Consider the following 22,550-nt stretch of genomic DNA (forward strand, 5'->3'; position numbering starts at 1 on the left):
TTAACTTTTTAATTCTTGCTCTCAGATACAGATGTCTCAGGCTTGTTGCTGTAGTGATGCAAGAGACTAGGATTCGTAGAAATAGGACACATACGTAGTTTTACTATCTATCTATAAACAATTCAGTAATCCTCCGGAGTGAAGTGACCAACTTTCTAGGCCTGCACATGGACTGTTGTGAATCAATGAAGACACTCAAGGCTTCTTTTTCATTTTTTGAAAAATATATTTTATTGCACTTTAGCTTCTGGGGTACATGTGCAGAATATGCAGGATTGCTACATAGGTACATACATGGCAATGTGGTTTTCTGCCTCCATCCCTATCACCTATACCTGGCATTTCTCCCTATGTTATCCTTCCCCAACTCCCTACACCCAGCTGTCTGTCCTCTAGTCCCCCACAATAGACCCCAGTGTGTGATGCTCCCCTCCCTGTGTCCATGTTCAACACCTATCTATGAGTGAGAACATGTGGTGTTTAATTTTCTGTTCTTGTGTCAGTTTGCTGAGAATGATGGTTTCCAGAATCATCCACATCCCTACGAAGGACATGAATTCATCATTTTTTATGGCTGCATAGTGCTCCATGGTATATATGTGCCACATTTTCCTTGTCCAGTCTATCATCTATGGGCATTTTGGTTGGTTCCAAGTCTTTGCTATTGTAAACAGTGCTGCAATGAACATTTGTGTGCATGTGCCCTTATAATAGAATAATTTATAACCCTTTGGATGTATACACAGTAATGGGATTGTGGGGTCAAATAGAATGTCTGTTTCTAGGACGTTGAGGAAGTGCCACACTGTCTTCCACAATGGTTGAACTAATTTACACTCCCACTGACAGTGTAAAAGTGTTCCTATTTCTCCACGTCCTTTCCAGCATCTGTTGTTTCCTGATTTTTCAATGATTGCTGTTCTAGCTAGCATGAGGTGGTATCTCAATGTGGTTTTGATTTGCATTTCTCTAATGACCAGTGATGATGAGCATTTTTTCATGTTTGTTGGCCTCATATATGTCTTCTTTTGAAAAGTGTCTGTTCATATCCTTTGCCCACTTTTGAATGGGTTTGGTTTTTTTCTTATAAATCTGTGTTAGTTCTTTGGAGATTCTGGATATTACCATTTGACAAAGGGTAGATTGCAAAAATTTTTTCCCATTCTCTTGGTTGCCAGTTCACTCTAATGATTGTTTTTCTTTTTTTTTTCTGTACAGAAGCTGTAGAGTTTAATTAGCTCCCATTTGTCTGTTTTGGCTTTTGTTGCAAATGCTTTTGGTGTTTTAGTCATGAAGTCCTTGCCTATGCCTATGTCCTGGATGGTTTTGCCTAGGTTTACTTCTAGGGTTTTTATGGTGCCAGGTCTTATGTTTAAGTTTTTAATCCATCTGGAGTTAATTTTAGTGTAAGGTGTTAGAAAGGGGTCCAGTTTCTGCTTTCTGCACATGGCTAGCCAGTTTTCCCAACACCATTTATTAAACAGGGAATCCTTTCCCCATTGCTTGTTTTTGTCAGGTTTGTCAAAGATCAGATGGTTGTAGATGTGTGGCATTGCCTCCGAGGCCTCTGTTCTGTCCATTGGTCTATATCTCTGTTTTGGTACAAGTACCAAGCTGTTTTGATTACTATAGCCTTGTAGTATAGTTTGAAGTCAGATAGTGTGATACCTCCAGCTTTGTTCTTTTTGCTTAGAATTGACTTGTCTATGCAGGCTCTTTTTTAATTCCATATGAAGTTTAAGGTAGTTTTTTCCAGTTCTGTGAAGAGGGTCATAGGTAGCTTGATGGGGATGGCATTGAATCTATCAATTATTTTGGGCAGTATGGCCATTTTCACAATATTGATTCATCCTAACCATGAACATGGAATGTTTTTCCATTGGTTTGTGTCCTCTGTTATTTTATTGAGCAGTGGTTTGTGGTTCTCCTTGAAGAGGTCCTTTACATCCTTTATTAATTGTATTCCTATGTATTTAATTCTCTTTGTAGCAATTGCGAATGGCAATTCATTCTTGATTTGGCTCTCTTTAAGTCTGTTATTGGTGTATAGGAGTGCTTGTAGTTTCTGCATATTGATTTTTTATCCTGAGACTTTGCTGAAGTTGCTTATCCATCTCAGGAGATTTGGGGCTGAGACAATGGGGTCTTCTAAATATACAATCATGTCATCTGCAAATAGAGACAATTTGACTTCCTCCTTTCCTATTTGAATACCCTTTATTTCTTTTTCTTGCCTGATTGCTCTGGCTAGAACTTCCAATACTATATTGAACAGGAGTGGTGAGAGAAGGCATCGTTGTCTTGTGCCAGATTTCAAAAGGAATGCTTCCAGTTTTTGCCCATTCAGTATGATATTGGCTGTGGGTTTGTCATAAATAGCTTTTATTATTGTGAGATATGTTCCATTGATGCCTAGTTTATTGAGAGTTTTTAGCGTGAAGGGCTATTGAATTTTGCCAAAGGCCTTCTCTGCATCTATTGAGATAATCATGTTGTTTTTGTCTTTGGTTCTGTTTATGTGGTGGATTACATTTATACAGTTGCATATGTTGAACCAGCCTTGCATCCCCAGGATGAAGCCTACTTGATTGTGATGGATAAGCTTTTTGATGTGCTGTTGCAATTGGTTTGCCAGTATTTTATTGAAGATTTTTGCATTTATGTTCATCATGGATATTGACCTGAAGTTTTCTTTTTTGGTTGAGTCTCTACCGGGTTTTTGGTATCAGGCTGAGGTTGGTCTCATACAATGATTTGGGAAGGATTCCATCTTTTTGGATTGTTTGTAATAGTTTCAGGAGTGTTACCAGCTCCTCTTTGTATGTCTGGTAAAATTTAGCTGTGAACTCATCTGGACTTGGGCTTTTATTGGCTGGTAGACTATTAATTGCTGCCTCAACCTCAGTCCTTGTTATTGGTCTATTCAGGGTTTCAACTTCTTCTTGGTTAGGCTTGGGAGGTGCAAGTGTCCAGGAATTTATTCATTTCTTCCAGGTTTACTAGTTTATGTGCATAGGGTTGTTTGTAGTCATCTCTGATGATGGTTTGAATTTCTGTGGAATCTGTGGTGATTTCCCCTTTAGCGTTTTTTATTGCATCTATTTGATTCTTCTGTCTTTTCTTTGTTATTAGTCTGGCTATTGGTCTATTTTGTTGATCTTTTCAAAAAACCAGCTCCTGAATTTATTAATTTTTGAAGGTTTTTTTTGTGTCTCTATCTCCATCAGTTATGCTCTGATCTTAGTTATTTATTTTCTTCTGCTAGCTTTTGAGTCTTTTTGATCTTGCTCCTCTAGCTCTTTCAATTTTGATGATAGGGTGTCGATTTTAGATCTTTCCTTGCTTCTCATGTGGGTATTTATTGCCATGAATTTTCCTCTAGACACTGCTTTAAATGTGTCCTAGAGATTCTGGTACATTGTGTCTTCATTCTCATTGGTTTTGAAGAACATCTTTATTTCTGCTTTCATTTTATTGTTTATCCTGTCAACATTCAAGATTCAGTTGTTCAGTTTCCATGGAGTTGTACGGTTCTGAGTTAGTTTCTTAATCCTGAGTTCTAATTGGATTACACTGTGGTCTGAGAGACTGTTTGTTATGATTTTCATTCTTTTGCATTTGCTGAGGGTTGATTTACTTCCAATTATGTGGTCAGTTTTAGGGTAGGTGTGATGTGGTGCTGAGAAGAATGTATATTCTCTGGATTTGGGGTGGAGAGTTTGGTAAATGTCTATTAGGTTTGTTTGGTCCTGATCTGAATTCAAATCCTGGATATCCTTGTTAATTTTCTGTCTTGTTGATCTGTCTAATATTGATAGTGGAGAGTTAAAGTCTCCCACTATTATTGTGCGGGAGTCAAAGTCTCTTTGTAGGTCATTAAAAACTCACTTTATGTACGTGGGTTCTCCTGTATTGGGTGTATATATATTTAGCATCATTAGCTCTTCTTGATGCATTGATCCTTTACCATTATGTAATGTCCTTTGTTTCTTTTGATCTTTGTTGGTTTAAAATCCATTTTATCAGAGACTAGGATTGCAACTCCTGCTCTTTTTGCTCTCCATTTTCTTGGTAAATCTTCCTCCATCCCTATATTTTGAGCTAATGTGTGTCCTTGCATGTGAGATGGGTTTCCTGGGTACAGCACCCCAATGGGTTTTGACTTTTTATCCAATTTGCCAGTCTGTGTCTTTTGATTGGGGCATTTAGCCCATTTACATTTAAGGTTAATATTGTTATGTGTGAATTTGATACTGCCATTTTGATTCTAGCTGGCTGTTTTGCCCATGAGTTGATGCAGATTCTTCATTTTGTTGATGCTCTTTACCATTTGGTATGTTTTTGGAGTGGCTGGTACTGGTTGTTCCTTTCTATGTTTAGTGCTTCTTTCAGGAGCTCTTGTAAAGCAGGCCTGGTGGTGATGAAATCTCTGTGCAATTGCTTTTTTGTAAAGGATTTTATTTCTCTTTCACTTACGAAGCTTAGTTTGGCTGAATATGAAATTCTGGGTTGAAAGTTCTTTTCTTTAAGGATGTTGAATATTGGCCCCTACTCTCTTCCGGCTTGTCGGGTTTCTGCCAAGAGATCTGCTGTGAGTCTGATGTGCTTCCCTTTGTAGGTAACCAGACCTTTCTCTCTGGCTGCCCTTAGCACTTTTTCCTTCATTTCAACTCTGGTTGAAATTCATGATTATGTGCCTTGAGGTTGCTCTTCTTGAGGGACATCTTCATGGTGTTCTCTGTATTTCCTGGACTTGAATATTAGCCTGCTTGGCTATGTTGGTGAAGTTCTCCTGGGTAATATCCTGAGAAGTGTTTTCCAGCTTGGATTCATTCTCTGTCACATTCAGGTATACCTACCAAACGTAGATGAGGTCTTTTCACATAATCCCATATTTATTGGAGGCTTTGTTCATTTCTTTTTACTCTTTTTTTCTCTAATCTTTCCTTCTCATTTTATTTCACTGAGTTGATCTTCAATCTCATATCCTTTCTTCTGCTTTGTTGATTCGGCTATTGAAACTTGTGTATGCTTCGCGAAGTTCTTGTGTTGTGTTTTTCTGCTCCATCAATTCTTTTATGTTATTTTCTAAGCTGTTTATTCTCTTTAGTATTTTGTCAACCCTTTTTTCAACGTTCATAGTTTCTTTGCATTGGGTTAGAACATGTTCTTTTAACTCAGGAAGTTTGTTATTACCCACTTTCTGAAGCCTGTTTTTGTCAATTCATCAGACTTATTCTCCATCCAGCTTTGTTCCCTTGCTGGTGAGGAGTTATGATCCCTTGGAGGAGAAGACTTTCTGCTGTTGGGTGTTTTCATCCTTTTTGCATTGGTTTCTTCCCGTCTTTGTGGATTTATCTAGCTGTGGTCTTTGTAGTCGGTGACTTTCAGATAGGGTCTCTGAGTGGACATCCTTTTTGTTGATGATGAAGTTATTTCTTTCTGTTTTTTTTTTTAGTTTTCCTTCTAACAGTCAGGGCCCTCTGCTGTAGGACTGCTGGAGGTCCACTCCAGACCATACTTGCCTGGGACCACCTATGGTGGCTGCAGAACAGTAAGGGTAGCTGCCAGTTTCTTCTTCAGTTATCTTTGTCCCAGAAGGATACCCACCAGATGTCAAGCCTGAGCTCTCCTTTATGAGGTGTCTCTTTGGATATATGGGGATGGAAGAGCTGCTTGAATAGACAGTCTGACCCTTATAGGAGCTCAGGCGCCGAGTTGTGAGCTCTGTTGTTCTGTTCAGATCTGCTGGGCAGGTATGTTTAAGTCTGCTGCAGTGGAACTCATAACTGCCTTTTTTCCACAGTGCTCTGTCCTGCAAAGTTGGGGCTTTATTTATAAGTTCCTGACGTGCTACTGCCTTTTTTCAGAGCTGCCCTGCCCAGCAAGGAGCAAGCCTGTCACAGTCTGCCTGCAGAAGCATTGCTGAGCTGCTGTGGGCTCTACTTCAGTGCTGTGTGAACTTCCTTGCAGTTTTTGTTTATAGAAGTATAGTTAGAACTGCCTTGGTAATGGCGGTCTGCCTCGGTAATGGTGGTCTGCCTCATAGTGGTGGACTGCCTCTGAATGGCATATGCTCTTCCCCCCACAGTGCTGGACTGTCCTGGGTTCAGCTGTGCTTGCTACAGAACTCTTAATCCACAGCTTTTCAGATTGCTGCTCTTTGAGAGGTGGGACTCACTGAGCCAGATCACCTGGCTCCTTGTTTCAGCCTCCTTTTTCTCAGTTAAATGGGCAACTCTGTCTCCCAGGCATTCAAGGCACCAGTTGAAATGGCTGCCCAGATTTGTGTTGAGTTTTTGTGCAGAGACCCACTGTGCTGGCTGAAATAGTGATGCTGGAGAGTTGTGGTGCTTTTCTGTCTGTGAATCTCCTGGTCTGTGGGCAGTAGAAAGTCATTTGCAAATGCGGTGATCACTCACCCTCTACATTCTCTCTGGGAACTGCCCTCCAGAGCTGTTCCTATTTGGCCATCTTGGATCTCTCTCTCTCTTTTGGCTTCTTTATCATTTTGAAATGGAAGGAAGAATGGTAGGTATCCTTTGGTCTAGACAAATAATTGTGTGACAAAGTAAAAACCATGCTCATTTTCCAACTACAGTTACATTCAATCTCTGCCACTGTGACCTTGAGGCAATTGTATGGTTGTATGTTAGTTTCCATGTTTAAGGGAAAATGGAGAAAAAATATATTCTGCTACACATTCTCAATCCATAAATGTACTCAAGGGTCTTTAGAAAAGTACTACATAAGTCAAATATATCATTAGGATCCAGTTTCAATGTATGTTCAGAGATTCTAAGGGTAAAAATTAATCAACATATTTTTTCTATTGACAGAATATTTTCAATACTATTAATTTAGGTGTTTCATTTAGGAATTGACCCAATAAAATCATTGCCCATAACTGGCCCAGGACTAACATAGTACAATGGGAAAAATAAGAAAAGATCCTTCTGAATAAAATCTGATTGTTATATCCCTCTAACAGTCCTGGGCTCCAGGTTCCATTAGGCAGACAGTCTAAATGCACAGATGTTCTTACAAGGGGTTTGCAAATTAAATCAAACTTAGCAAGAAGGCCGATGTCTGCCCAGCATATACCTGAAATTTTTTTCAACAAATATGCCCTCCAACACACTTTTATGCTGAGACATTGTGCCATTAAAAAAAAATCTTCCTCCCAACAACTAATCAAGAGTTATTTAGTACTTGAGAGGCAACATGAGCTGACACTCCTATTATTAAAAAAGTGTTTTAGAATGTCAGGGAAACCACAATGTGACCATTAATACTGCATTAAGTTCAATTATATTTCTTAGCTTAAAAAATCCTTTTCTGAAATAGTAGTATTCAGAGTCTTCCTCAAAATTGTGCAATTCAAATAAGTAGGCATTGCTTTTAATTTGATTGACAAAAATTTAAACTAATATACATTCCCAGAGGCCATGCATTACTTTTTATTAAATTATGATAGCAAATGACACATATGTATTCTATTTTAATCTCTGAGTTTACTTAACTTCAAAATCAATTAAGACAGTTATAAATGACCTCAGTCTTCTCAGCTAGGAAATGTTATGTGAACAACATTTAAAAGTATATTTCCAGTATATTCTAATGTTTTAAAAATATGATCTCTTAGAGAAAAAGACTTAACAAATATGTAAATGCTGATCCAAAGGTATATAAGTTTAAAAATGGAAATCAGCCATTTATCTATCATCACTTACCAATAGTATTTAAGACCCACCCCAACCCCTAACCCAGGACTACATGATTTGGTCTCCTCTGGTCATCTTAAAACAAAATATAAAGACAAATGATTTGCCATCTCAGATGAGATATAAAAATGGCAATCCTTTGACATAGGTATGACAGTTTGAAGCTTCTTGAATATGTGAGCTTCGCATTATTTTGCAGCATCAGAGATGTCTCATAAATCAGAGGTAACAGAGCCAGAGATTCAGGTAGAAAATAAAGGATATATGCTTAGGTAGCTTCCCTGAGCCTACTAGAGCACAGTAGAAGGCTGACACCACACCAAACAGAGGCAATGAAAGTTCTTTCTACCAACAGGACAAACAGAAAAATGCTTTTCTCTTTACTTCCAAATAAAACAAGCAAACAAATAAGGTAGATTTAGCAGCAAAAAGAAAAGCTGCTATAGCAATATACAAGGTCCCTTGGAAGAAAGCACAGATAAGATTAATACATAGGCATCACATCTCTGGAGAACAAAGTTTAATTCTAGATCTTGTCACAAATGAAATGAGTTTGACAGTCTATAGTGAGCAATCTACAGTTTGAATGCTATTCCTATGAAACTACCAATCCAATTTTTCACATAACTAGAAAAAAAAAACTCTTATAAAATTCATAGGGGACTGAAAGAGAGCCTGAAAAGCCAAAGCAATCCTAAGCAAAAATAAAAAAGCCAGAGGCATCAAATTATGCTACTTCAAACTATACCATAAGGCTATAGTAACCAAAACAGCATGGCACTGTTTCAAAAAAAGACATATAGACCAATAGAACAGAATAGAGAACCCAGAAATAAAGCCACACACCTACAACCACCTGATATTCAACAAAGTTGACAAAAATAAATATTAGAGAAAGGACAATCTCTTCAATGATGGTGCTAGGGATAACTAGCCATATGAAGTAGAATAAAACTGGACCACTACCTTTCACCATATAAAATTTAACTAAAGATAGATTAAAGATTTAAATGCAATGCCTCAAACCATAAGAATCATAGAAGGAAACCTAGAAAACACCATTCTATACATCAGTCTTGGGAACGAATTTATGACTAAGTCCTCAAAAGCAATTGCAACAAAAATATAAATCGAAAGTTGGACCTAATTAAAGAGTTTCTACACAGCAAAAGAAACCATAAACAGATTAAACACACAATGAACAGAATGGGAGAAAATACAAATTATGCATACAACAAAAGTCTAATATTCAGAATCCAAAAGGAACTTAAACAACTAAAGATGCAAAAAAATATCAATTCTATTAAAAATGGTCAAAAACATGAACAGACAGTTCTCAAAAGAAGACATATAAGTGGTAAGCAGACATTTGAAAAAATGCCCCACCTTACTAATTATCAGAGATGCAAAATAAAACCACAATGATATAACAGCAGTCAGAATGGCTATTATTAAAAAGTCAGAAAACAACAAATGCTGACAAGTGTGCAGAGAAAAGGGAAGCTTATATACTGTCAGTAAGAATGTAAATGAACTCAGCCACTGTGGAAAGGAGCTTGGAGATTTCTCAAACAACTTAAAACAGAACTACCATTCCACACAGCAATCCTATTATTGGGTATATAGTAAAAGAAAACAATTTTTTCTACTAAAATGACACATGCACTCATATGTTAACTGCAGCACTATTCACAATAGCAAAGACATGGAATCAACCTAGGTGCCCAATGATAGTGGATTGGATAAAGAAAGTATGGTACATATGAACTATATAATATTATATAGTCATAAGAAAGAACAAAGTCATATCCTTTGCAGCAATATGGATTCAGCTGGAGGCCAACATCCTAAGCAGATTAAAGCAGGAACAGAAACCCAAATACCACTTGTAAGTGGAAGCTGAACATTGGGTACTGATGATAATAAAGATGGCAACAAAAAAACTGGGGACTACTAGAGGCAGGAGGTAAGGCAGGGGACAAGTGTTGAAAAACCAACTATTGGGTCCCTTGATGATGGGACATTTTATAACCCAAACCTCATCCTTACAAAATATGCCTGCATAACAAACCTATATGTGTACTTCCTGAATCTAAAATAAAAGTTGAAAAAGAAAGCAAAACCAATTTTTTTTGGCTTTTGATTACGTTTCTTACTAGCTGTTTGACTGTGGGTGAATTATTCACACTTGGTCTGCCTCAGTTTCCTCATACATAATATGGGATTAATGATAGTAGCAATGTAATAAGATTACGTGAAGATTAAATTAGTGAAGAAATATAAAGCATTTAGAATCAGGGTCTGGAACATAATAAGTGCTATATAAAAGCTAGCCCATATTAGTACTAACAGTAGTTACTATGTTAAACTGCCTCTGGGTTATGTGTTATTTGTCATATCAAGAGCATTGTTTTCCAGCCTCATTATTTTCTACATAGTCCTGTCTGTTTCCCTAAAACTACTTCTTATAGCTATTTCAAACCTATTTCAGAAATATACCAAATCAATCAAAACTATTTTTAAAGATGTAGAACTGAGCTTCATCACAAAGTGCATATGTGATTAATATGCCTTCCCGTTTTCGTTGTTGCCATCTTTATGCCCAATGTGATAAGGGTGTATGAAAACAGATTCCTTTTTTTTTTTGATAAGGGTAAAGTTTCCTACTGCTCTAGAGAATCTCTATAGTCTTGTCGCTCACAAGCAGTGGGGGAAATAATGCCCTTATCACAGCTAATGAAGTGAGAGGTCCATATCAGTATTACCAGCAGTGAGCCCAAAGAAAAAAGGCCCAGCTCTCCTGGTCAGGTCAAAATATCAGCTGAAGCCCTGGGGAGGCTTTTTACAAATTTCAAAAACTACTTAGGGGGTTACAGTCAGTTCTAAAATGCAAAAGTGCCTTTCTGATAAATAGACTTTCTGGATGATAACTCTTGAAAGTGAAAAGACTAGGTGGAAGGCAAATTCAACCTAAAATACTTCTCATATCAAATGTCTTACATGTGAATTCACCTAGATGGTCATGTACAATTACTGTTTTTTTTTTTTTTCTTAAAAAAGGTTAAGGTTTTGTGAATCACTTATTATGTAGATATTTGCCAAATGTACAATTGTGATTAAAAGTTATATGTGGTTTTCCCATTCATTCATTCATGAAATATATCTCAAGTGCCTGCTACAAATTACGCACCACGTGTAAGTTCTTTGACATTGGGAATGTGTAATAACATTAAGTCTAGAAAATGCCTTGACTCATGATTCTCATCATTTTATCTCTACTGTGATTCTGAGATTCCTCAGCTTCATATAGATATATTAAAATTTAGCTCTGGATCCAGGTAACCAAATAAATAGAATTCTGAAATATCCATAATCCCAGGATATTTTAGATCCTGGCATGGTGATATAATGTTTGAAGTTAATTTACTTTGTATAACAGAAAACAATTATCTTGTCTGTGATCAATTAAATAGAGCTACATGGCTAGTAAATATATATTGGTCATATTTAAGATTTACTTTAAAAACATATATAATCTGCCAAAATCCAGGTTTCTAAAATTATTATTAATATTTGAGGACTCTTCTTTGGTCAAGAGTTTATAAATAGCTATGCTTTCCTGATAGAACCTCCAAATAAGCTCTTAATGTTAAAAAAATTAATAATTTGGTTCCAAGAACAAATACACAAAAAGGAAAAATTAATTCGAACTCTACTGCATTGTGATCTTATTTCTTTTTGTTTGCGACAAAGTCTCACTCTGTCACCAAGCTGGAGTGCAGTGGTTTAATCTCAGCTCACTGAAATCTCCAACTCTCTGGTTCAAGTGATTCTCCTGCCTCAGTCTCCTGAGTAGCTGGGATTACAGGCACACACCACCATGCCCAGCTAATTTTTGTATTTTTAGTAGAGACAGTGTTTCACCATGTTGGCCAGGATGGTCTTGATCTCCTGACCTTGTGATCTGCCCACCTTGGGCCTCCCAAAGTGCTGGGATTACAGGTGTGAGCCAGTGTGCCCTGCCCATGATCATATTTCTTTAATTAAGTTTAAATATTTCAGTACTGACTATGGCATATGTTCTATAGGCTTTTGGTGTTTTTTTTTTTTCTTTTTTGAGACAATCTCACTCTGTTGCCCAGGCTGGAGTTCAGTGATGTGATCACTGCTCACTGCACCCTCAAACTCATGGTATCAAGTGTTCTTCCCACCTCACCCCTCAGGTAACTCAAACGAGAGGCATATTACATCATGCTGAGCTATTTTTATTTATTTATTTATTTTGTAGAAATGGGGTCTCACAATGCTCCCCAGTCTGGTCCTGAATTCCTGGCCTCAAGCAATCCACCCACCTCAGCTTCCCAAAGTGCTGAGATTACAAGCACGAACCAACATGCTCAGCCTGTTCCATTGGTTTAAAATTCCACTTAAGCAATGGTCAAAAAATGCTTACGGACAGATTTCTTTTTTTCATTCTGCAAGCACAAAACTGATAAAAGTAAAATCAAAGTCCATACCATATAATTAATGAGAATTTTGAATAGTCTATATATATTTATACCTTATTCTAACAATATGGAAAAGATATTTATGATGTACACTACTTGCATTATTAGAGTCAGTTCAAGATGGGAACAATGAGCCGTAACTGTTGTGCTTTTTTTTCCAAGTGACTTTAAAAAGACCTTTATACCTTGCAATTAATTGGCCAACTAGGGAAATCTGCTGTAGAAATAAATGCAGTTCAAATAGTATTCCATAGTAGATGGCATTTGTTCAGAAACCTTTTTTCTGAAAACTATTAAAACATGCATGAGAAACTACCAATTACTTAGCCCAGAGAGAGTTCCTTACAAAAAAAGCTGGGGGAATTATCATACAATAATAATAAAAACACTGAATGTGTTACCTAGGGCATGGGATCATATACTCTTGGTGACTTTAGTCACCAGGTTTTATGTCTAATTAGGTCGATCAATGTGCTTCAACATCAGTTTAAATAGTTGACTCCTTATTGAAAAATTAAAATTTATTTGCATGAAATGTGCAGAGAACTGCAAGTTTTAAAGTGACATTGGATGTTTTACTCACAAGAATACTTTTCATTGCGATATAACATTTTTGATAGCCATCTTAAAGTACAACAGTAGATGAGAAGGTATTAATCCTTACATTTCCCTAAAGACTCCAACAACCTCAATTTATTGCAGAAGAAAATGCCTAGAACATGTGATTCAAATACAGTTAGAAAAATTTCCTCTCTTCTTTTGAACTGAAATCTACAGTTGAACTTCATTCACCAGTCTTTCTTACCCCAAACCTGTCAACTAAATGAGATCATTTTGCAAGACATGAATATTTACCTGAAATGCTTCTTATTTTCTCTGTCATCTGACCATTAGTTTATTCAAATTAATTCCATTGGATAAATAAAATTGGACTGTACTTGTTAGAAAACAGTCAATAGTACAATCTGTGTCTAGGTATGTTTTCACCTAACTTCTTAAATCAATTGCTGACTTAAAGTGGGACATTCCTAGCAATATTTGAATTGGTAATACCCCATTTTTAACCCTTTATTTTCCACTTATCTGGCATAGAAAAACAAAGGAATGAACAAAAAGCTTGAGGAATTATGGGAAGATTGGTCAGCCTTCATATTGCCTAAAATTGAGTGACTACTGGCCTGTATATGGGGGTGGAGTAGTGCCTACTAAATATTCATAATGGTACTGATATTGGTTTACTCAAGACAGATTTTGACAAATCTTTGTCAGACAAAAGGAGAGGAAACAATGAAACTCACAATGGGAAAGCAAAATCAATACATTTTCAGCACACAGACATTTTTCCTGTCTTTTGTCTAAACAAGAATGGAAGGAGATGAGTCAACAAAGAATTTGGCATTGGAGAGTAAATTCCAGCCAGATTTAGGATGAAGCAATTTGGCATGATGGTAAGAACAATTGAGGGCATTGTCACCAAACATGTTAATGTGAAAACTAAATTTCCTCTGTGTCATTGACTAAAGTTGTACTATTTGTACTTGGGTTGTTATTGAAACACTCAGGAGAGCATTATTTTCAAGACATAGCTTTTTAATCTTCTGACTCATTTTTGAATGGGATATATAATGCAGGCTTACTTGAATACTATAAACAATGCTGCTTTAATTGAATAGCTGTTGTAAAACATTATTTTCATATAACTAAGTAAGCTATATATACAGAAAAATTAAGAATTTTCAATATTTGTTAGTAGGGTTGTGCAAATATCTTTTTAATGAGAGAACACTACTGACACAAGTAATAGGTTCAAGCTAGCAAGGGAGATTAGTTTTTGAAAGAATTACTGACCATACAAAAAGTAGTCATAAAAGCTAGTAATTACTTATAGGTCTCACACAGAAATTTGTTTATGCTACTTTGGTGTCTGAAAATAACAGTAAAAATAAATTTAAAGTATTTTGACAGGCATTACCAGAGAATCATTATAAGTATGGAGGTAACATTATACAGTAGGACCAAAAGTGTGTAAAAAGTAAAGGTAAGAAACTGAGACATGAGAAAGAGCAAAAACCTAGCAGTGAAAACAACATTGATCACAACTATTCCCTTAAATGTGCCCAAGACCACTATCTTTCAGAGTCTTGATGGATGACTATGCTATCTAACCTTTTATTTCTATTTTTAATCCCATGAGAAACTCATAGGATTTTTTTTTGACAACTACTGTATTTGCATTTGTGCTATTGAAGTCATATTGGTTTCTAATCTGCACAACTTAGTGACCTGCAGGTTGGGTGTTGAATATTATGTTTATGCATGTCTGACAGATTCCCAATGACAGATGAAATCATTGAGTTCAACTGACAACAGCACAATGGACTCAATTAGATTGGTTGTGATATTCCAGAGATGAAGCTTTACTAGTTGGGGCTGAAGTTCTTTGCAGTGCTAAAGCAGCTAGTTTTTGAAAACTAACTTATATTTGGAATGATATCTTGTAAAGAGCTTTCCCAGCTAAAATTTTATGAACTCTGAAAGTTCAAGTATCCTTTTTCTGAATTTTGAGGAAGTTGTTTTAAAGAAAGAGCTAGGCAATTAACATTTGACACCTTTAGACATTATATATATATTTACTTTTCCTGAACCTACTTAACTGAAGGTGGTCATATGTTTTGCTCAACTCTGATTCAAGAAAGTGATTTAAAAAATATGGATGATATTTGTAGTACTCTAATTTTGCAATCTAACATTATGTAGCACAAAAACACAGTCATCAGCAACATTAAATTAGATATCACATATATGTTACGGGAAAAACAATACCTGAAAATTGATATAGGAAGATCAAGAAAAGATTAGAAATAATTCCCAAAGGAGAAAAAAAATGTTGTCTTTATGAAAAATAAGACATTTGGGGGATCCCAAAATGGCTGAATAAGAGGCCACTCTGGAAAGCAGCTCCCAGCAAGAGAGATGCAGAAGCTGAGTGGTCTCCACAATTCCAAACGAGGTACCAGCTTCATTTTGTGGGTCTGGTTGGACAGTGGGTATAAACCAAATAGGACAAGTTGAGGCAAGGTGGGGCACTGCCCCACCCAGGAGGTGTGTGCAACTGACCAGAGTACCACGGGAATCTCCTTCTCTGGGACTTTGGTTTGGATACAGCACTCCACCCAAGCCCTCTACAACCCACAGAACAGGAGATCTTTGCCGGGCTGAAAAGCCTCAGAGAGCTGCCTGAACAGGGCAGAACAGCAACTTCAGCCGGTGCCAGGGCTGTCAGCATAGATCTAGGTGGAAGCACTGGCTGATGTGAAAGCCAGAAAGCTGGCTGAATGGAGCCACCCATCCCCCAGAAAGAAGGGGAACTGAATGCAGGGAAACAGTCCAAACAGCAGGATGGGTCCTCCCTCCCCTGCACAAAGCCTAGCAGGCTAAAAAACTCTCACTCTAGAGTTACACACCCAGAACATCGGTTAGAGAGTGACCAGGAACAATTGAGCTCAGCGGGTGTAAGGGAAGCCACCATTGCAGAAGCCGGCGGAATTTTTCTGAGTAAATAAAAAACGCAGCAGCTCCACTGAATCTGTGGCAGCCCAGCAATGCCTCGGCAGGCAGACAAAGGAAAGTCCACCTCCCCAAGCAGCTACCTGAGATCAAAACGATATAAGTCCGATGAGATAGGAAGAGACCAGCGCAAGAAGAATGAAACCATCAAAAACCAGAATGTCTCTCCCCCACCTCAAGATCACAACTCCTCACCAGCAAGGGAACAAAGCAGGACAGAGAAAAAATTTGATGAATTGACAGAAGCAGGCTTCAGAAAGTGGGTAATAGCAAACTTCTGTGAGTTAAAGAAACATGTTCTATCCCAACGTGAAGAAACTAAAAACCTTGAAAAAAATGTTAGATGAAATGCTAACTAGAATAACCAGCTTAGAGAAGAACATAAACGACTTGATGGCACTGAAAAACACAGCACAAGAACTTCATGAAGCATACACAAGTTTCAATAGCTGAATAGATCAAGCAGAAGAAAGCATATCAGAGATTGAAGATCAACTCAATGAAATAAAATGAGAAGGCAAGAAAAGAGAAAAAAGAGTGAAAAGAAATGAACAAAGCCTTCAAGAAATATGGGATTATGTGAAAAGACATATTCTACACCTGATTGGGGTACTGGAAGATGACAGGGAGTATGAATCCAAGCTGGAAAACATTCCTCAGGATATTATCCAGGAGCACTTCCCCAACCTAGTAAGGCAGGCCAACATTCAAATAGAAGAAATACAGAGAACACCACAATGATATCCCTGTAGAAGAGCAACCCCAAGGCACATAATCATCAGGTTCATCAGGGTTGAAACAAAGAAAAAAATACTAAGGGCAGCCAGAAAGAAAGGATGGGTCACTCACAAAGGGAAGCACATCAGACTCACAGTGGATCTCTCAGCAGAAACCTTACAAGCCAGAAGTTAGTGGGGACCAATATTCAACATTCTTAAAGAAAAGAACTTTCAACCCAGAATTTCATATCCAGCCAAACTAAGCTTCATAAGCCATGGAGAAATGAAATCCTTTACAGACAAGCAATTGCTGAGAGATTTTGTCACTACCAGATTGCCCTACAAGAGCTCCTGAAGGAAGCACTAAACACAGAAAGGAATGACCAATACCATCCACTGCAAAAAAGAACCAAATGGTAAAGACAAATGACACAATGAAGAAATTATGCCAACCAAAGGGCAAAACAACCAACCAGTAATAAAATGGCAGGATCAAATTCACACATAACAATATTAACATTAAATGTAAATGGACTAAATGCCCCAGACACAGACTGGCAAATTGGATAAAATGCCAAAAGAACCATCAGTGTGCTATATTCAGGAGACTCATCTCATGTGCAAAGACACACATAGACTCAAAATAAAGGGATGGGACAAGATTTACCAAGCAAATGGAGAACAAAAAAAGCAGGGATGACAATCCTAGTTTCTGATAAAACAGACTTTAAACCAGCAAAAGTCAAAAGAGGCAAAGAAGGGCATTACATAATGGTAAAAGTATGAATACAACAAGAAGAGCTAATTATTCTAAATGTATATGCACCCCAAACAGGAGTACTCAGGTACATACAGCAAGTCCTTAACGACCGACAAAGAGACTTAGACTCCTGCACAATAATACTGGGAGACTTTAATACTCCACTGTCAATAATAGACAGATTATTGAGACAGGAAATAAACAAGGAAACCAAGGACTTGAATGCAGATCTGGAACAAGTGAACTTAGTAGACATTTACAGAATTTTTAATCCCAAATCCACAGAACATACATTCTTCTCAGCACCATATCACACTTACTCTAAAATCGACCACATCATTGGAAGTAAATCAAGGCTCAGCAAATGCAAAAGAATGGAAATCATAACAAACAGTCTCTCAGACCACAGTGCAATCAAATTAGAACTAGTGATTAAGAAACTAACTCAAAAACTGCACAAGTTTATGGAAAATGAACAACTGGCTCTTGAATGTTGACTGGATAAACAATGAAATGAAGGCAGAAATAAAGATGTTCTTTGAAACCAACGAGAATGAGGACACAATGTACCAGAATCTCTGGGACACATTTAGAGAAGTGTCTAGAGGGAAATTCATAGCAATAAATGCCCACATGAGGAGCAAGGAAAGGTTTAAAATCGACACCCTATCATCAAAATTGAAAGAGCTAGAGGAGCAAGATCAAAAACTCTCAAAAGCTAGCAGAAGACAAGAAATAACTAAGTTCAGAGCAGAACTGAAGGAGATAGAGACACAAAAATCCCTTCAAAAATCAACAAATCCAGGAGCTGTTTTTTTAAAAAAAAGATCAACAAAATAGACCACTAGCCAGACTAATAAAAAAGAAAAGAGAGAAGAATCAAATAGATGCAATAAAAAATGATAAAGGGGACATCACCACTGATTCCACAGAAATACAAACTATCATCAGAGATTATTACAAACAACTCTATGCACACAAGCCAGTAAATCTCAAAGAAACAGATAAATTCCTGGACACTTGCACTCTCCTAAGACTAAACCAGGAAGAAGTTGAATCTCTGAATAGACCAATAACAAGGGCTGAAGTTGAGGCAGCAATTAATAGCCTACCAACTAAACAAAAGCCCAGGTCCAGATAGGTTTACAGCCGAATTCTACTAGATGTACAAAGAGGAGCTGGTACCATTCCTTCTGAAACTATTCCAAACAATATAAAAAGAAGAAATCCTTCCCAGCTCATTTTATGAGACCAACATCATCCTAATACCAAAACTGGGCAGAGACACAACTAAAAAAGAAAACTCCAGGCCAATATCCTCAATGAACATTGATGCAAAAATCTTCAATAAAATACTGGAAAACAGAATGCAACAGCAAATCAAAAACCTTATTCATCATGATCAAGTAGGTTTTATCCTGGGGATACAAGGCTGGTTCAACATATGGAAGTCTATAAACTTAATCCATCACTTAAACAGAACCAAAGACAAAAACCACATGATTATCTCCATAGATGCAGTGAAGGCCTTTGACAAAATTCAGCAGCCCTTTATGCTAAAAACCCTCAATAAACTAGGTATCCATGATATGTATCAGAAAATAATAAAAGCTATTTATGACAAACCCACAGCCAATATCATACTGAATGGACAAAAACTGGAAGCATTCCCTTTGAAATCTGGCACAAGACAAGGATGCCCTCTCTCACCACTCCTATTCAATATAATATTGGAAATTTTAGCCAGAGCAATCAGGCAAGAAAAAGAAATAAAGAGTATTCAAATAGGAAAGGAGGAAGTCAAATTGTCTCTATTTGCAGATGACATGATTGTATATTTAGAAGACCCCATCATCTCAGCCCCAAATCTCCTGAAACGGATAAGCCACTTCAGCACAGTCTCAGGATACAAAATCAATGTGCAGAAATCACAAGCATCTCTATACACCAATAACAGACAGAGAGTGAAATCAAAAGTGAACTCCCATTCACAATTGCTACAAAGGGAATAAAATACCTTGGAATACAATTAACAAAGGATGTAAAGTACCTCTTCAAGGAGAACTACAAACCACTGCTCAATGAAGTAAGAGAGGACACAAATATGGAAAAAACATTCCATGCACATGTTTGGGAAGAATCAACATTGTAAAAATGGACATACTGCCCAAAATAATAATAAATTCAACACTATCCCCATCAAGCTACCAATGACCTTCTTCACAGAACTGGAAAAAACCACTTCAACCTTCATATGGAACCCAAAGAAAGACTGCATAGCCAAAACAATCCTAAGCATAAAGAACAAAGCTGGAGGCATTGTGCTGTCTGACTTCAAACTATACTACAAGGCCACAGTAATCAAAACAGCATGGTATTTGTACCAAAACAGACATAGATCAATGGAACAAAACAGAGGCCTCAGAAGCAACACCACATATCTACAGTCATCTGATCTTTGATAAACCTGAGAAAAACAAGCAATTGGGTAAGGATTCCCTGTTTAATAAATGTTGGTGGGGTAACTGGCTAGTCATGTGCAGAAAGCAGAAACTGGACCCCTCCCTGACACCTTACACTAAAATTAACTCCAGATGGATTAAAGACTTAAACATAAGACCTAACACCATAAAAACCCTAGAAGAAAACCTAGGCAAAACCTTCAGGACATAGGCATAGGCAAGGACTTCATGGCTAAAATACCAAAAGCAATGGCAACAAAAGCCAAAATAGACAAATGGGATCTAACTAAACTCCAGAGCTTCTGTACAGCAAAGGAAACAATTATTAGAGTGAACAAGTGATCAATAGAATGGGAAAAAAATTTTGCAATCTACCCCTCTGACAAAGGGCTAATGTCCAGAATCTACAAAAAACTAAAACAGCTTTATAAGAAAAAAACAAACAAACCCATTCAAAAGTGGGTGAAGGATATGAACAGACACTTTACAAAAGAAGACATCTATGAGGCCAAAAAACACATGAAAAAATGCTCATCATCGTGGATTAGAGAATGCAAATCAAAACCACGTTGAGATACCATCCCACACCAACTAGAATGGTGATCATTAAAAAATCTGGAGACAACAGATGTTGGATAGGATGGGGAGAAACAGGAACACTTTTACACTGTTGGTGAGAGTGCAAATTAGTGCAATCATTGTGGAAGGCAGTGTGGTGGTTCCTGAAGGACCTAGAAATAGAAATACCATTTGGCCAGCAATCCCATTACTGGGTATATACCAAAAGAATTATAAATTGTTCTATTATAAAGATACATTCACATGTATGTTCATTGTGGCACTGTTTACAATAGCAAAGACCTGGAACCAACCCAAATAGCCATTGTCTATAGGCTGGATAAAGGAAATGTGGTACATATACACCATGGAATACTACGCAGCCATAAAAAACAATGAGTTCCTGTCCTTCATGGGGACATGGATGAATCTGGAAATCATCATTCTCAGCAAACTGACACAAGAGCAGAAATCCAAACACCACATGTTACCACTCATAGGCTGGTGTCAAACAATTAGAACACGTGGACACAGGGAAGGGAGTATCACACACTGTGGTCAGTTGGGTGGGGCCAGGGGAGGGACAGTGAGGTGTGGGGAGGGTGGGGAGGGATAATAAGGGGAAAAATACCAGATACAGGTAATAAGGGGGATGAAGGCAGCAAGCCACCTTGCCATGTATGTACCTATGCAACAGTCCTGCATGATCTGCACATGTACCCCGGAACCTAAAGTACAATAAAAAAGTAATATAAAAATAAAACATATATATCATACACAGGGAAAATAAAATAAGAAATCTGATTATGGCAAACAAAGAGTTTGCACTTAGTTGACCGTATTATTGTAATGTAAATGATATAACATGACTTGATAGGAAAGTTACTTTTCCCATTTTCATTCTTGATTTATAACTCTAATTTTATATTCAGTTGTTAACAATCTTACGGAGCCAGTGCAAATCTACAGAGATAATGAAAAATAAATGATGTTATAAAGTCTAGTCAAAATTAACACTAGACCATTAAGATGTCAAGTTACAATGGGTAGTTTCATCAGGTATACCACTTTGTAGTACAGTATTGGGCAACTTCGGGGAAATAAATTATTCAGACTCTGCTCCTTTTAGGATTCTATGAACAACTTCCGCAAGCAGCTTCTGTTTCTTGCTCTGCCAGAGCATGGAAAATAATTCAGGCTTTAGCCTTGTAGACTCTGAATGGGTGTCTGTGATGATTTTAATGTCTCTCTTTTAAAATTTCAGTATATTTTAATGACATAGTGAATTATCAGTGTTGTTGAAAGATTTCATTACTAATTGTATCAAGTTGAAATGCTCCATTACTCATTATATCAGGTTCACATAAGATATAACTCCCTTGTAACATAATGCTTATTTATTAAAATGTATTTAGCTTGTCTGGTACATTAATATGTGTTTTTCATAAGAGATGTAATTTTGGTAACAATTTTCCATAAAATTAGAAGAGTTATCTCAAACCTTTGAGACAATTTAGCAGAATATTAATCTTACAAAATTGCTATGCTAATAATATTCTTCTAAGTAAACACAGTGAGGCTTCATTATAGTATTCCTGAAGTGATCTGCAATTCATCACTTACAGATGTTTTAAAAAACAATGTTTAACATCAAATTGTCTTGACAATTATAATTCTAGCCACCTCCAGCTTTCTTTATATGCTGAAAATTAATTTCAAATATTTTATTTTGAATCAGTTCTTAATGAAGGGACACATTCTATAACATAGCACTATAGTCTATTGGGGAATGATTTAGGATACATTTGCAAGGTTGGTGACACACATTCTTGGATACTTATGTCACCAGCCAATATAACTTCAGTTACTAGTATTATGTTTAAACCTTAATTGGGAAAAAGTGTAAAAGCCAAAAAAAAAAACATGAATGATAAAGATAAGGAAACCAATATCTAACGAATGACTACAAAGCTATGAGATAAAAATAATTATGTCTATTTTATAGGTGAGGAAACTGACGCTCAGAAAGTTAGAGTAATTTATTCAATAGCACATTAGTAGTAAGTAGCAGAATAAACATTCTTACTTGTATATCTAGCTCTTTGGTCTGCATGAAGCCTGAATAAATAGAGGGAAGCTGTTATGAACTACAAAATGAATTTTGATTTTTCCACCAAGGAAAAATAATGAAAACTGTTTACATGCCATGAGACATATAATTCCCATTGTTTTTCCCCATTTTTAAACAGCTA

The sequence above is a fragment of the Callithrix jacchus genome, chromosome X, assembly GCF_049354715.1.
Source record: "Callithrix jacchus isolate 240 chromosome X, calJac240_pri, whole genome shotgun sequence".
Lineage (NCBI taxonomy): Eukaryota > Metazoa > Chordata > Mammalia > Primates > Cebidae > Callithrix > Callithrix jacchus.